The following is a 17,051-nucleotide window of genomic DNA, read 5'->3' on the forward strand; positions in this document are numbered from 1 at the left end:
TCCAGGATAGAGAAGAGTAGTAAGAGGAAAAAAATTTGACAAAATCAGAGTGAAAAATTGCAATTTCTTCACTAGCTCGAGTAGCCACAAAGTACTTTTATTCTTAACCTTCTATTTTGAAGCCCATGGCATTAACACATCATTCACATATGTATTTCTATAATAAGCAATCAAAGATTTTGTAAAACTATTCCCTGACAGCAATTAGTAACTTTTTTTTTAATGTGGATTTTGTAAAATAAAGTTAAGTGACTAAATTATTCTAGCACTCCATAAGTGTGTATTGAGCATCTGTTTTGTAGGCCCTCTGGAAAAATGAGAGAGAACATGAGCCAGGCTCAAAGAAATCATATTTAGGATAGAAGATAAGAAGGTGGGAAGGGGGAGAAACGGAGGAGTCATCCCTGACAGCTGTGAATCTACTGGGTCTACCTTTGAAATATATCCAGACTCTACCCAATTTCCACCACATTCATGGCCACCACCCAATTCCAAGCCATACTGCCCCTCTCGTATGGCAGTGGTTCTAAATGGTCTCCCGATTGGCAGACAGCACAGAGCTCACCAAACACAAGCATTCCATGGGCCCCACTGCATATGCCAATCCCATTGCAGCTAGCATGAGCCACATTCCAGCCAATGAAAGCTGAGCAGAGGACACCTGTTTCTTTTCTGAGCCAAGGCAATGATATAACCCACATGCATCATTTTCCAGCCTCCATTCTTTCCCAGCCATGGCAGTCGAGGAGGATGCAAGGCCCAGATGGCATCAATACAAGATGGTAGAGCTTCCCTCAGCCTGAATGCTAAGTGACTTTGTGGTAGACAACCCTTGACAGGCTCTTCCTGGATTAGGAGCATGAAGGAATATTAACCTTTGTTGTGTTGAGCCACTGTGATCCTGGAGCTAAGTGGGTACTCCAGCACTCCCCAGTAGCAAAGTGGTATTTTAGACACATAAATCTTATCATGTCACTCCTCTGCTCAAATCTATTTAATAGCTTCCCAATTCACCAAGAGTAAAACTCAGCCTTCAAGGCCCTAGGAAGCCCACCATGGTTTGTTCTTCACCCCACCTGACCTGTCTAATCCTACTTTCTCTCTTTTTCTACCCTCTCACTCCACTCCAGACACTCATTTCCATGCAGTCCCTCTGCTTGAGATGTTCTCCAGGTATCCTCATGGCTCGTCCCTGAGGACTTGGCACAAGTGTCACCTCATCAGAGGCCTCGACTGACTGTAAAAGCTAGCCCTCCCTCCACCCTTAACCCATCTCTCTCTCTCTCCCTCTCTCTCTCTCCTTATCCTGTATTAGCTTTTTCCCAGAACTGACAAATTTTGTTTCCACGTGCTGACAGTCACTGTTGTATTCCCAGAACCCCAAACCCAGAATGAGGCTCGTACATAACCACCACCCAATCTGTTGAAATGTGTAAGTGAATGAATGGATGAATGACAACATTTAAAAGGCAGAAGAGCAGAGGCAGAGTTGCAGAGGTGGGAAAGCCGGTGCTCCATGGTATATGTGTAACCATCAGGAAGCACTGCAGGTCAGAAAGAGCAGAGGTCTAAAAGGACTCAGTAGAAAATGCGCTGGCCTTACAAACTACTTTGTTGGGTCAGTTGATTTTGCCATCCTTTAAAAAGATGTAAAAGCCAATCAGAACTAAAGGCTATAAACAAAAACTGGCAGGAGGCTGAATCTGAATCTGACCTGTAGGCCATAGCTGGGTGACCCCCTAACCTACAGTATTAAAAAGCTATCACTGGAAAGAAGAACTGAGAATAAACTGTAAGTGACCTTGAGTACCAGGCTAGTTACAGAACCTGAAGTATAGGAATTAGAAGCCGCTGAAGGCAACCCGTACATACTGAGGATTACAATAACAGAAAGATGCCTTATTCAGTTCCCATTTAAAAAGACATGTCGAAGAACCTTTTTTGAAGAAAAATATGAAACTGAGCAAAAAAATGTCATTCTTTCTCAAGCCTTGCTTCATCTGTCTTCATCTCTGGACTCAATTCAGAGTCCACAGGTCTGGAAGCATCCCTGACATCATCTCCTCCCCAGGTCATAAACCACTTTTAGGCCTTCCTATAGTGCTCTGTGCTTACCAGTGTCAAAGAACATACCACACTCCATTCAAATTGTCTGCTCACCTGTACATCTCCTTGACTAACAGTGAGATCCTTCAGGTGGCAACTGTGTCTGTTAAACTCTCTGTATTCCTAGCACCTCAATAATGTCAGGTACATCGGAGACAAACAGAAAACAGCTGTTCAATCTCACAACTCCGATCAACATACAGGGTAACGGGGGAAGAGAACCTTTAAAAGGGCATTGAAATGGCATGTTCTCAGCGCATGCCTAGAAACCTACGGTCCAGACTGTGCCAGAAGACTCCAATTTACCATTGACTCTGCAGCATCCTGTTCCTGGGAGAAGGCCTTTGGAGATTAAAACTGCAAAAGGATATTTAAAGGACTCAAAACAAACAAACCAGGACCAGACATATGCCATCAGGACAATGATCAGAAACTGCACAGAAGAGGCGCAAGGACATTAAGCTAGTGATCGCTTTGAGTGTATTCATTTGATATACATCCTGTGAATACATGATGAACATTTGCCTTGGGCTGGGTGCTGGCAATACAGACAAATTAGATCAGGTCCCTGCCCCTGGGCATGTGAAAGGCTAATGAGAAATACAGAAAGAGATAAAGAACATTAAAAAGAGGCAGGATTATTATCAAAAAGCAATAAGGTAAAGAGGAGATACTGTCGAGGCCTCAAGAAGGGGAGCTATGGGGGCACCTGGGTGGCTCATTGGTTGAGCCTCTGCCTTCAGCTGAGGTCATGATCTCAGGGTCCTGGGATCAGGCCCTGCATTGGGCTCCCTGCTCAGCGGGGGTTCTGCTTCTCCCTCTCCTTCTGTGATCTCTCTCATTCTCACGCTCATATAAATAAATAAAAATCTTTAGTAGTAGAAGAAAAAGAAGAAGAAGAATGAGGAGGAGGAGGAGGAGGAGGAGGAAAAAGAAGAGGAGGAAGAAGGGGAAGAAGAGGAAGGAGAGGAGAAGGAGGAGAAGAGAGCTATGTCCCAGCTGAAGGTGAGCAGCTGGGAGGCTGGGAAACATGTGCTACAGGCGGCCACTCTTGAAGTGAATCCTCAGCAGTGAGGAGGCATGAAGATAGAAAAAGCATCCCAGGAGCCACCAGGTCAAAGGAGCAAGTGGGGAACCTGAGAGTCAATTGGCTTGACCAGAATATGAGCACAAGTAAAGGTCCATCAGGGAATGAGGAAGAAGAACCAGGCAGCGGTGACAACACAGATGGCCTGTCTGCCAGGCTGGTGGGACGGTGCTTTATCATGGTGACTGGGAAGGAAGGGGTGAATGCACGGAACATGAGCAGAAGTTGGCACAATCAGTACTATCGTTTTCAGGTAATGGCTTGATGCAAAATTCACTAAGACAACTTTCCTCATCTGCATGTTCCTTCAGGCTGATCAATTTTACAAAGCAGATATATATTTTTAAATTTTATTTTACAGAAAGAGAGAGAGAGAGGGAGGGAGGGAGGGAGGACATGCTTGCAAGTAGAGGGAGGGGCAGAAGGAGAGGGAAACAGAGAATCACCCATCTCTCCCTCCTGCTTTTCAACCACAAATATTTCCCCACTTACCAAATGCTAGCCCTGGTCTTGGCACAGGAGATACAAAGGTAAATTAAAGCATGATCTCTATGTGGGAAAAATATAGATCATACTGGGAAACCAAACACAAAAATAAGCACTTATAAAACGTAACCAGTATAAATGAATTATGTGGTGGGTGGACCAAGAAAAAATATCTTAGCAAGGCAAGAAAGCTTTTACAAAGGAGCTAACACCTGAACCACGACTTGGCGGATGTGCAAGAATTCATGTGGACAAGGTGGGCGGGGTGGATTTTGGGCAGAGACAGCAGCATGGGGACTTAAAAAAGGCTTTTTATAAAAGAGAAATGTTCTGTGCCTGTGACTCTAGAACATCTGAGGGCTAGAATACCCTCCTCTGCAAACCCGCAGCTCACCACCTCGGAGAATCTCGGGGGTGGGCGGGTGGAGGAATGGGTTCAGAACAGCAGCTAACAGTGCATTTGGGAAAAGAGGAAGAAGCGTTTTTGAAAAAGATCAAACAATCCCAGGAGTTTGATGCCCCATGGCTCCCCCTCAATCCCCTTGCCATGAAAAGCTAGACACCTCCTCCTCCAGTCTCACTCCCATGCCAGACCCAGACAGCCACTGTTCTAGGGGCAAGGAGAAGACCATGGTGGCAGGAGCAGAAACTCTCTGTGCTGGGGCAGGAGGCTGTTCCGCAGGGGAAGAGATACAAAGGAGGGCTGGGGTGACCAAGGGTGCCATAGTGAGGCTCTTACACATTCTCCCCTAGGTCAGTGGGCTTCAACTGAGGAATGTGCCCCAGCAGCACACAAAGTTTTTTGAAGGGTACACCAGTACAGAGAGTTTCTAAATCTTCACCTTCTCTAAATCTTCTGTCCTAAAACTGATCTTGAGAATAATTCTTGAGGTCAAGGTGTCAAATCTATTTTCTTTCTCAGCTCCCCCTTCACATAGGCCTTCTCTACTTACATAAGACAGACATGCATCACCTTCTTCCTGAATCGGACTCTGTTACATCCTTCTGGTTTCTAAAAAGTTCCAGAACACACAACAAGGGAGACTGAAAATACTGGTGTGTGACAGGACTCCAACTAGAAAATTCATTTTTCTTTGCATGTCACAAGGTTTCTGGTTCTTGTGCTTTCAACAAAATTTATGAAAGATCTAGTTGAGTTATCGGTTGATAAATCATCAAAAATAATTTTTAACAATAGACCATGATGTGAGTTTTAGCTGTTGAAAAGGGCAAAGACCTGAGTGGCACTGCTAGGACAAAACTCCCTCCCCAACCACTATGAACAAGGTTTTTAAATATTCATATCTATAAAAATGTAAAGTGGAAAGAACTAATGTTGAATGCAATTTCAATCTAGCAAGAAGTAACACTCATTGAAGGGCAAATAAACTAATTAAAAAGCAATGTTTAAAGCTCTGCACATCTCATTAAGAGGTACATTTTATTTTTTTAATATTTTTTATTATTTATTTATTCATAGAGACAGAAAGAGAGAGGAAGAGACACAGGCAGAGGGAGAAGCAGGCATCATACAGAGAGCCTGACGTGGGACTCGATCCAGGGTCTTCAGGATCACACCCTGGGCTGCAGGCGGCGCTAAACCGCTGCGCCACCGGGGCTGCCCAAGAGGTACATTTTAAATATAATTTTAATTTTATCATTCTTATTTATCAAAAGTTAACACACCTATGTTGTTCTGATCAAACGCATGACTAAAACAATAATTCAGTACAGAATAATTTCTCTAAATAGTAGAGCTCTACGGTCACAAGAAAAAATTTAAATGTTAATTTGTTTGTATTTATTAGTTGTATTATTTCTGATACAGAAAAATGACTTTTAAGCATAAAAACACTACACTGTGCTACAATTACATGCAAGTAAACTATAGAAACTCCTGGCCCAAAGACAACTCTGCTCGTTTGCTCACTGACTCCCAAACTAACAGACATGACCAGACTCTAGGGGGACGTCTAGCAGCTTAAGGCTAGGTCTCTAGGATGACCAGTGTCTCTAAAGATTGCTTCCTGAGAAAGCTCAAAACTGCCAGTAGAATTTACTGTTTGTTCTAGCCAAAACCCAGGGAGAGACCAGCAGGCCCCTGAACCCCCTTCTTGGAGCAGGCACTTTAGAAAGCTTGCCATTATAAATCCTTTCTCTGCCTCTTTGAGATGTAAATGTGCTACCAAGCAGCACTGTCCCCTTGAGACCCTGGAAGTATCTCTTTGAAATGCAGACACTCAGGGAGATTGCCCTAGTTCCCCATCCTGTGGGAGGGTAAAGCACTCAATCCAACTTGCACAACTATCTTCGGTCAAAAAGACATAAGAAGGTGGGGTTTCTCTTCCAGGTCAGTGTCACTTGGCAGACGCAGAGGATGGCCCAGTCCTGTGCCCAAGCCAGACCCCGACCCGGCAGGGCCTCTCCTGTAGCACACCTCAGCACTCAAAGTCTCCTGCCTTTTGTTTCAGAGGAGTTGAACTCAATTAATGTACACTGTCCTCCCTGCTGTGGCAGTTATCACTAAATAAAATCTGTCTTTATCGACTTTAACTGGTGCCCTGCTTTATTTTTCTTGGACTAAAGAAACAGTACAAATCATTTGAGAGAAAGGAAAGATGCAGCCTTCCTAACCGCTAAAGATGTGCTTGTTTTGGATTTTTTAAAGGGACAGAGGTGATTATCAAGTCGCTATTTACTGTGGATTACCCTGGGGACAAAGAGAGCTCCGTAACAGTTTTACATTAGTGTCAACATTTAAAATATAGAGAATCACATCATCCTTTGTACCTGTTTAAAATAAGATTTAAAAAATCTTACATATCAAGGACTATGGTCTGAATGTTTGTGTCCCCTCCCAATTCATATGCTGAAATCCAATCCCCCCACAAAAGCGATGGCCTTTGGGAAGTACTTAGGTCAGGAGAGTGGAGCCCCTGTTACACGGATTAGCACCTTCAAAGCAGACTCAGAGAGAGCCTCCTGTCCCTTCACTACATAAGGACATGGGGAGGAAGTACCAACCATGGACCAGGAGAAGGGCCAGAATTCAACTCTGCTGGTACCTTTATCTTGAACACTGTTCCCCTAAAGTATGATTTTTAGACCACCTGCATTGAAATAACTGAGCACTATTTCAAAAATGAGAATTCCTGCACCCTTGTTAGACTCCCGACTGCATGTGAGGTTAGGGAAGTCACTGGTATTGGTGGAAAGAAACCCCTGTCTTTTGCAAAAGCTTCCCTTGGTTAATTCTAAGAGCAATGGAAGTATGTGAACCATCACTGCAAGCTCTGGGGGCTTGAAACTTCCGAAGGACCCAGTGAACTGGCTGACAGTGAGTGGGATCCAGAAGCATGTGGCTCCTGGAACAGCAGCTCAAGGGAAGTAAGGAGGTCACTGAAAGAGTCCAGACAGATTGTGGGGTAGGGAAGGGGGAGACGAAAGAAGGCGGCAGTTCTGAATTTAGGTGATAACAGAGTGTGTGTGTGTGTTGTGTGTGTGTGTGTGTATAACTAAAAGACACCGATATGCTGTCCTGGGCTAGCTGCCTGAGCATCACTTCCCCTGATATATGTAGTCAGGAACCTAATCAGCAGACCCAGCAGTTTCTAAACCTTTTTGTCCAAGACCCAGGGTAAGAAGCACACTGCATAGCCAAACTCAGTATCAGCACCTATGTATGTATGAATATACTAAGAACAAACAAAAGTTCCTCAACAATACAACTACTGTGGTGAGATGCATACTGATGGTTTCTGATGTTAATCTACAGTCTAGTCTTTTTGGTTTGTTTTTAATGTCGGTCACAACACTTAATTACAGGACTCACTAATGGAGTATATAACTCAGTCTGTAAAACACCTGCAAATCTGCTCCAATGATAACAGGATGACTTGCAGGGGGGTCAGCAAACGTCAAGGCTACAAACGAGGTATCAAACTGTCTAAGTTAGATTTAATTGACTTCATTAAAGAAATTATTTTTTTATCAATCGCATATTTTTATCAATTGCATACCACTAATTTCTATATGGATACTCAATGCTGCATATATGTCTTATTTGTGTGTCTGCTTTCCTTATTAGATTATGAGATCCATCAGAACAGGACCCATATCTTATTCATTTTTTATTCTCAGTACTTAGCATGTAAGCACTGTTTCTGTTTATATTTTTATATATGTTTATATTTTTATATATATTTATATATAAAATATATATTTATTTTTATATTTTTGTTTGTTTTGTTTATATTTTTGTGTTTATATTTTTATATATATGTTTATATTTTTTAAGATTTATTTATTTATCTTAAAGAGTAGGGGGCACTTGGGTGGCTCACTCGGTTAAGTGTCTGCTTCAGCTCAGGTCATGATCCCAGAGTCCTGGGATTGAGCTCTGCACTGGGCTCCCTGCTCAGCAGAGAGTCTGCTTCTCCCTCTCCCTCTATCCCTTCCCCCTCCCCTCCTGCTCATGTTCTCTCTCTCAAATAAATAAAATCTTTTAAAAAAAAGAGAGAGAAAGAGTGTGTGTGTGTGGAGGGAGGGGCAGAGGGAGAGGGAGAGAGAGAATCTGAAGCAGACTCCCTGCTGAGTGCAGAGGCCACTGTCTCTGATGTGGGATTCGATCTCACCACCGTGAGATCACAATCTGAGCCAAAACCAAGAGCAGGATGTTTAACCAACCGCGCCATTCAGGCCCCTTTAAGCACTGCTTTTAAATTATAAAATATTATGAAATAGTATCTTAAATATTATGCACAGAAAATGAAAATTTAGAAGTCATAAAAATTTTGCTTTAATATAGCTAATTAGATATTCAACCACAAAAATAAGAATGCATGGTTTGTCACCTTCAATTATATACTTAACAGAAAATCGATGTTTTAACTTTGTTTTTTGCTTTAATTATCAATTGCTTATATAATAAAAATGAATGATGCAGGACAGAAGCCACTTTATCTCTGCCTTTTGCCTTGTAGAATAACCACAGAAATACTATTATTCTTCAGCAAGTGTGAATGGTCCTATCTTTTTTACTATTTGCTTTTGGCAGTGACATAAGCTAATCATTCCTAAGTTTTTCAATAGCTAGAAGGTCACCTTTATCTTAATAGAGAAAGGCATAAAGAATGTTAGAAATGAGATGAAATATTACTGCAATCAGTAATGAATACTACCATCCATTGCTGTTGTGCATATATAGGTTTTAACAGGATCTGAAGTACTCATTCACATTTTCCATTTAAAAATCTTTTCCAAAAAAATAAAATAAAAAATAAAAATAAAAAAATAAAAATCTTTTCCTATCATATGCATCCATGGGAATCACAATACAAATTGTAATTAAAATCATTTTTTAAAAAAGATTTTATTTATTTATTCATGATAGTCACAGAGAGAGAGAGAGAGAGAGAGGCAGAGACATAGGCAGAGGGAGAAGCAGGCTCCATGCAGGGAGCCCGATGTGGGATTCAATCCCGGGTCTCCAGGATGGCGCCCTGGGCCAAAGGAAGGCGCCAAACCGCTGCGCCACCCAGGGATCCCTAAAATCATTTTAAGTAGAGCCATTCAACTTATATCTAAACCAAATGTAAATTTAAAAATCCAGATCCCAACATTTAAAACTACATAGGGTCATTCAAAATCAAAACTGTTTGCTAGAGTTTTGAAATTGGACTAAAATATTTTTTTAAATGTTTTAACCTTGTAAGAATAAAACAGAAAGAGCAATAAAGAAGGGGAATTGACCAATACTTGAGTATCTACTTGCACCAAGATCTTTATATATGTTATTTTATTTAATCCTCACCATAGTTACTCATGTTCCAGATATTGCAGGGATCTTCCTTATATCCACTCAATATCATGTATGCCAAGAGCTGACTGCATCTGTGGAGGACCCACTCAGTGCTGCTCTGGGACTTTTTTTTGTTGTTGTTAATTCAAAAGATTTTATGAGATACAGTCTAATGACCGTATGAAAAAAAAAAAATCAAAGCCCACATTTGGTTTACTTAATAAGGAAACAATGATTTAGATGCTGCACATAAATGACTCCTAAGATGAGAAGAGCAGTGTGCTCCCAGTGGGCCACAAACAGCCTTTCCATATAAAATCTAAGGAGGTTCTCAAGAGTCTAAAGCACTGTGGTCAGGGTGGCGATCAATACCTGTCCATAATAATGATCTGTGTAGTGGGGTTCTCAAGAAACATTACACTCAATCATCCAAAATATCTTCATCCAGGTTGATGTCTGTTGTGTCAATATCTTCTAATTCCAAATTATCCAGATCTACTTCCAGTTCGAGAACTAGATCATTCAGCAGATCTCACTCGTCTCACCACAGTGATTATTAGTTCAGGCAAATCCAGATCAAAGCCAGTCAGTATCTGACAGACCAGGGCCACAGGGATGGGTTCCGGGGTGATCTTATCAGCAGAAAACTTAGAATTTCTGTGGAAAACTTTCTCACACTATCTGGTTGGATGTAAATTAGGAAGCAATGCAGCCCCAGTTACTTCCAGCCATCACACTGAATAAAGCAAAGAACGCTATGATAAAGTTTAACATCATAAGAATCATAAGACAGCAGTGAAGAGAGATGGAAAGAAATTGGCTCCTTGATAACCACTTGCTGCTGGATCAGCCAACCCTGAAGTGAGGCCCACCTGTGGACCTTTCCGTTCATTAGCAGTAAATTTTCTGGTCAATTAAGCCAATTTAATTGGACTTTTTTTACTTGTGTCTAAAAACATTCTGAAATTAATCTGTATTTACATAGTTGTGATGATTGTTCCCCATGATACAGTGAGGAAAACTCAGAAGATAGAGTAATTTTCCCAAAGTCAAGCTGGATGGGAACTCAGATCTGACTATATATACCTATGTCTTTCTCCATCACCATGCTACCATTAAAAGAACTTAAGATATGTCAAAGATCCATCAATTCAATTCAACTCAATTATGCTGAGAAGCCACAATATTAATGTATGAAACTTCTCTGGTTTTCCTGGGTCAGTGGTGATTTAAAATTGTTTTTCTCTCTTCTCCTCATGAGAATTTTTAACACCTGCTCATTGCTGGCATTAATGTCTCACAGTCTTTACACACAGAGGTGGCATTAAAATCCCTCATCAGGGATCCCTGGGTGGCGCAGCGGTTTAGCGCCTGCCTTTGGCCCAGGGCGCGATCCTGGAGACCCAGGGATCGAATCCCACGTCAGGCTCCTGGTGCATGGAGCCCGCTTCTCCCTCTGCCTGTGTCTCTGCCTCTCTCTCTCTCTCTGTGTGTGTGACTATCATAAAAAAAAAAAAAAAAAAAGTTTAAAATCCCTCATCAGACCAAGTATACTAGACAAAAATTGGTTATACTTTGATTAAGGAACTTTACTAGGTAATTTAACAGGGGGAAAAAGGTTAATTAGTATATGGTATTTCCTCAAAGAAGACTTGTAAAAATGCACTACTGAAAACAAATACATACAGCACACATGCCTGTACTAAAATAATTATCACAAAAATCAAGTGAGTTTGGTGTTGAGGCCTTACCCTGGTTCCTCATCATCTCCCTGAAGACACTGCAATGACTACTGACAAAGCAAAAAGGCAACCTACTGATTGGGGGAAGAATATATGATTTATCTGATAAGGGGTTAATATCTAAAATATATAAAGAACTCATACTATTCAACACCAGAAAACAAAGCAAAACAAAACAAAAAACAGCACCAAATTATCTAATTAAAAAACAGGCAGAGTGCCTGAATAGACATTTTTCCAAAGAAAATATACAGATGGCCAACAAACACATGAAAAGATGCTTATCACTAATCATCAGGGTAATGAAAATCAAAACCATAATGAGATATCACCTCACATCTATCACAATGGCTAGTATCAAAAAGACAAAAAACAACAACAGTTAAAGAAAATGTGCAGAAAAGGGAACACTCATGCATAGTTGGTGAGAATGTAAACTGATACAATGAGTATGGAAAACAGTATGGACTATACTGCAAAAAATTAAAAACAGAAATTAAAAATAGAAATGCCATGTAATCCAGCCATTCCACTATTATTTATGCAAGGAAAACAAAAAACATTAATTTGGAAAAACAAATGCATGTCTATATTTGCTACAGTATTATCTACAACAGCCAAGGTATGGAAGCAACCCAAGTGTCCACTGACAGATGAATGGACAAAGATGATGTAGTTTAGATTCCCAATGGAGTATTACTCTGCCATAAAAAAGAATGAGATCTTGCCACTTGCGACAATAGAGGTGGTCCTAGAGGGTATTATGCTAAGTGAAAAAAATCAGACAAAAACAAGTACCATATAGAATCTAAAATATAAAACAAACAAAACTGAATCAGACCTACAAATACAGAGAACTGGTGGTTGCCAGAGGGGAAGGGGTGGGAGGATGGGAGAAATAGGCGAAAGGGTTCAAGAGCTACAAACTTCCAGGTATGAAATAAATAAGTCATTGGAATGAAAAGTACAGCATATGAGGTACAGTCAATAAAAATACAGTAACTGCATGGTAACAGGTAGTAATTACACTTATCGTGGTGAGCCCTGCACAATGCACAGAATTGCTTAATCGTTATGTTATCACCTAAAACTAATACAACACAGCATGTTGACTATACATCAATTTAAAAGACAAAAAGATGTTGCATTGGTCTTCACATTGGAGTTGCCCTGTTCCCAGGCTGGTACCTTCTGTTCCTTCTCCGGTAGTCACCAAAATGATCTTTCTAAAGTGAAAACCTGACAATGTCACTACCTGACTTAAAATCTATGTCTGATCCATGCCCAGAATAAAGTCTTAACTCTTTAGCCAGGTACATGAGAGTTTTCATTACCAGGCCTTTCTTTCTCTCTAGAGCCTCATTCACATGGTTTCATTTAATACCATTTTTCTTGTAGTTTACTGAAGGTACTAGGTTGTTTTGTTTTGTTGCCTTTATTAAAACTGTTAAATCTGTCTGGAGTGTTCCTCCTCTTCTAAGCTTTCCCTCTGTGGTACTCATGACAAATACCCTCCTTTATTAAGACTCCGCTCAAATACATTCTACTATGGGGCTTTTGCTGGCTATACCCCAGCTCTGTTGACCCCAATATTAACCATGTCTATCTTGCTTCTTTCATGATATCATGAATCATATATCAAATCATCCATTTATGATGATTCATTTATGAATCTTTCACTAATTTAACTCTTGACCAGCTTCATCTATGAAGAGTACCCCCAGCTGGCCAGTAGGCAGAAACAATCCTGAGCATCCTGAGATGGGTGCAATTAGACCAGGATCTTCCCGTGAGTACCAGTACTCAAAAAAGCAGTAGGCTTGGGTGCAGAGGAGAGGGCATGTCTTTTTCTTCCAAATTCCTTTGTTGCACAGGCTAGAAAAAGTATTAATAGACCAGCAATTAGGAGGTAAGTCTGTGTATAAGTTGAAGAGGTCCTAAAGCGGGCAGTCCAGGTGGCTCAGCAGTTTAGCGCCCCCTTCGGCCCAGGGCCTGATCCTGGAGATCCAGAATTGAGTCCCGCATCCGGCTCCCTGCGTGGAGCCTGCTTCTCCCTCTGCCTGTGTCTCTGCCTGCCCCTCTCTCTGTGTGTGTCTCTCATGAATAAATAAAATCTTTAAAAAAAAAAAAAAAAAAGAGGTCCTAAAGTGAGAGGATGGCGTTGACGCGAGGAACAAAAACAGAGAAGTAAAGGGAGCCCACGTCGCTGAAGATCTACAGCTGAACCATAAACTCAGAACTGAGAAGTCAGCCAGAGAAGAGCATCTCAATAGGGAGGTTATTTTCAGACTTTTCTTCCCCACTGCTTTTTTTTCATGTTAAAATATGCTTTGGTATTTGCTGCACATTATTCTGAGGTTGTTTATTTATTCCCCTGTCTTCCTCCCAACTTCCACTCAATGTGGATTTAGAGCCTGCATGCTTCACGGGAAGGAGTGCACACTCCTCCTTGCACTTACTGACGAGGAGGCCTGCTAGGGCTAGAGATGTACACAGTGGCTTGGTGTCCCGCCAGACTCCTCCTCGGGAGCAGAGGCATCATCATTTAGGATCGGACTGGCCAATTTTCAATCTCTGTTACTAATTATTACCTTAGCCAGGCACAAACAGAGAATGAGTTTTCGGTTTGCCAGTCAGGCCAATAATCATGATCGCCCCAGAAGGGCTTTTGCAGCCAAATTTTCAGGCAAGACTGCAGACACAAAGCAAGATCTTGGGAGCAGACCTCTATGTGAATCCTGCCTTTGCTACCTGTAGCTCACTAGACACTGGAGGTGTTATTCAACCTCTTTAATTCTCTTTCTTATTAAAATGATGATAAAATATTCACTTTCCAGGGCTGGCTGGATAATTCACAGAGTAACGTTACAATAAACCCTCTTCTGGCATCTGTTTGGAAGGCTGGATGTGAAGAGTTAAATGATGGCAACTGGTTCACCCCTACCAGGACTTGGGTGTGGCCTGGAGGTCTATGGGAGACTTCAGAAGGAAAGATCAGCTCCCCTTATCATTAGGGAGGGGACATGAACAGACATTTAAGAGCCAACTGTTAGACTTCTACATGTCCCCATACTCACAGTGAATGCATGTCCACAATCCATCTCTGAGGAAGCAGCCCAAAGGGGCCTATTAAAGACAGAGTATCTGCTTGGCCACAAACTGCTTCATAATCTGACCACAGCTGGTGGGATCAGGGGCCAGCACCGTAGCCAAGGGCAGCCACAGAGGCTGGACGATGACCTGCTTGATTTCTGAGAGTTCTGTCCCACAAGGCTGCTCGACACTGGATGGTGACACAATCAAAAAGGATCCTGTCTGGGGCAATTTTAACATGCACAGGGCGGGGCAGCGATGGGGGGGTGGTGTCATTTGTGAGCGAGTGTGAGAATTCGGGGTGGAGGGTGGGAAGTGCAAGTGAGCAGGTTCACACCTCCAGGTCATGACTTGTCAGCTGTTCACTGAGACAGTTTCCCTCACTCCCCTTCTTTACAGGCACAGTATTCTTACTATAATGCCCCACTAACAGAAGTCATCGGACTGGGTGGCTTGGCAGAGGGGCTCCTTACAGCCTGAAACAAATGAATTGATCACAGAATTCTAAAGCATGGAGCACACTGCACATCTGTCCTTCCCTCTGTGTCTGAGCTAGTGCTTAATGCCAACCCCGGGCACGGCACACAGTTTCATTCTAAACCACGCACAGGTTTACAAATAAGAAGTATGGGCACAAGCATGAGGAAAGCTGAGGCTGAGCCCCTTGTGCCACTTTATGCTTTCAAATGTTCTACCCACTGAGCCATGTCTTGGTTGCTGACCCCCCAGAGGCACTTCAATTTTATATTTCTAGTGACTGCCTTCCAACTGCCCCAGTACCCTGACAGACATAATGTTATGGCTTTTAAGGCAGATTATTTATAGTAACAAGTGAAAATAAATTTGTAAACAGAGCTATAGTTTTTGTATAAATAGCATGTTTAGCACAAGATTTCAGAATACGACAGACTTAAATTCAAATCCTGGTTGTGTCACTTACTCACTAGCAGTGTAGGGTAGGTCCCCCTAACTACTTTGTGCCTCTTCTATGATCCATAAAATGGGTGCATCACCAATCCCACAGGGTTGATAGGGAGAGCTTATGAGATATTGTATGTAGTAGCTCCTCACACAACCCAAGCACTCAAAGGCTACTTTTTTCCCCTCCTGAAACAGTCGTCCTCCAGTCCATGCGTCATGCACAAGTGTCCATGGGCTTCTTGATGCTTCTCCATATCACATTCAAAATCACTTGTGTTTTGGGGGCTCTTCATAACACAGGCCCACTTGGACCAAACTCTCCAACTTCCTAAATGTAAGACAGACTTTACGGACTCACAAACCTACAAGATACATAATTACGTCCTGGATTTTATTTATTTCAGCTACAATGACCTTTCTTCTCAGCTCTGCGAGCAGAACTATCATGGAATGAGCATCAAATCTGGAACCAGGAGACCTGGGCGTGAAAATAGGATTGGATACTTACTCCTTATTAAAACTTGGGACAGTTATCCTTCAGTAATCTGGCCTTCTTGCTGGAGATGATAATGCCTGCTCAGTTACCACCCCTACAAGACCTCTGTGAATATCAGATGTCTTCATGTATAGGGAAATCATGACACTCAAACTCCATGATCACTTTCATGCTGCCTTGAATTCTTGGCTGTTTTTATGCATGTTTGCCTTGTGCTCCCAGATTGTAAGCTGACTGAAGGCAGGGATCACATCTCACATTCCTTTGGGTTTCCTCCATAGGACCAGCATCAGCCTCAGTATCAGGAGCAGAAGCATCATTAATGTATACCACTACCCAGGCATGCTTCCAATCCCTACACTGGTATTAGGTCATGAGATGAAGAACCCTAATATTTGTATGTCATCATATAGAAATTGCTGAAATGAAAAGGAAAGAATTCTAATATATGTTTTATGAACATATAAATCTTATTAAGGATAAAAAACAGGCATCTGGCAAGAGGAGGATAAACAGCAGGCTCAAGTACAGAGAAAGCTAAGGTATCGGAGGGGAGGTAGATTCGGCCAAAACATGTGGATTCTAGGGACAGGAGATTTATTAACATTTTAAGAGCTCAGATTAGGGTTACAATTAAACACTGGGAGAGGTGCTCATTAAAATGCTGGGGGTGGGCAGCATCCTGACTACATTTCCCTATTTTCCCTATTCTCTTAAATGATTATTGCTTTATATCTTCCCCTCTTTCAAATCTCCACAGTCCTTCCTTTATACTCACACACTCAGCTTTCTTTCTTCGCCTTTTTACTGAGAAAATAGAAGCATCGAGAAGCTAATGGTCTCCATCTCTAGCCACATCTGTGCCCATCAGCTCTGCCTTCCTCCTGCTATCACCAAGGGACACTGACGGAATCTTGTCCGAGGCCAATCCTTCCTCTGGGTGCTATGGCCCGTCCACTCTCACCAATTATAACAAAATTCTCCCCTCTCCTTCCAAAAGCATTTTTTTTTCATTCATTACTATGTCGTTTCCATCAATGGATTAAATTATTAAAAAAAAAAAAAAAAAACCTTAGGGGTCAATCTTTGCTGGTTCTTCCTTCTCCTCAAGTCTTCATGTTGGAGTGCCCAGCAACTTCATCTTCTGCTTTCCTTCTCTACCCACTCACTCCCTTGGCTTTGACTCCTCGCTCTACGCTGATGATTCTAAAATGCATTTCTGCAGCCCAGACATCTCTGTTGACCTTCGGATTCATATATACAACTAATTGCCTGTCAACATCCTAACTGGGATGTTTAAAAGTCATATCGATATTTAAA

General features: G+C 41.8%; 1 protein-coding gene and 1 long non-coding RNA gene across 2 annotated transcripts in view; one reads left to right on the top strand and one right to left on the bottom strand.

Annotated features, from left to right (window-relative positions):
- NBAS (NBAS subunit of NRZ tethering complex) overlaps nucleotides 1–17,051 on the bottom strand; it is a 318,587-nt gene that overhangs the window by 53,764 nt on the left and 247,772 nt on the right. The window lies entirely within an intron of this gene.
- LOC125752855 (uncharacterized) lies at nucleotides 3,033–6,232 on the top strand. The gene is made up of 3 exons (XR_007403328.1): nucleotides 3,033–3,446; nucleotides 5,160–5,308; nucleotides 6,030–6,232. It is a non-coding gene; the product is annotated as an uncharacterized LOC125752855 (long non-coding RNA).

The sequence above is a fragment of the Canis lupus genome, chromosome 17 (genome assembly GCF_003254725.2).
Source record: "Canis lupus dingo isolate Sandy chromosome 17, ASM325472v2, whole genome shotgun sequence".
Lineage (NCBI taxonomy): Eukaryota > Metazoa > Chordata > Mammalia > Carnivora > Canidae > Canis > Canis lupus.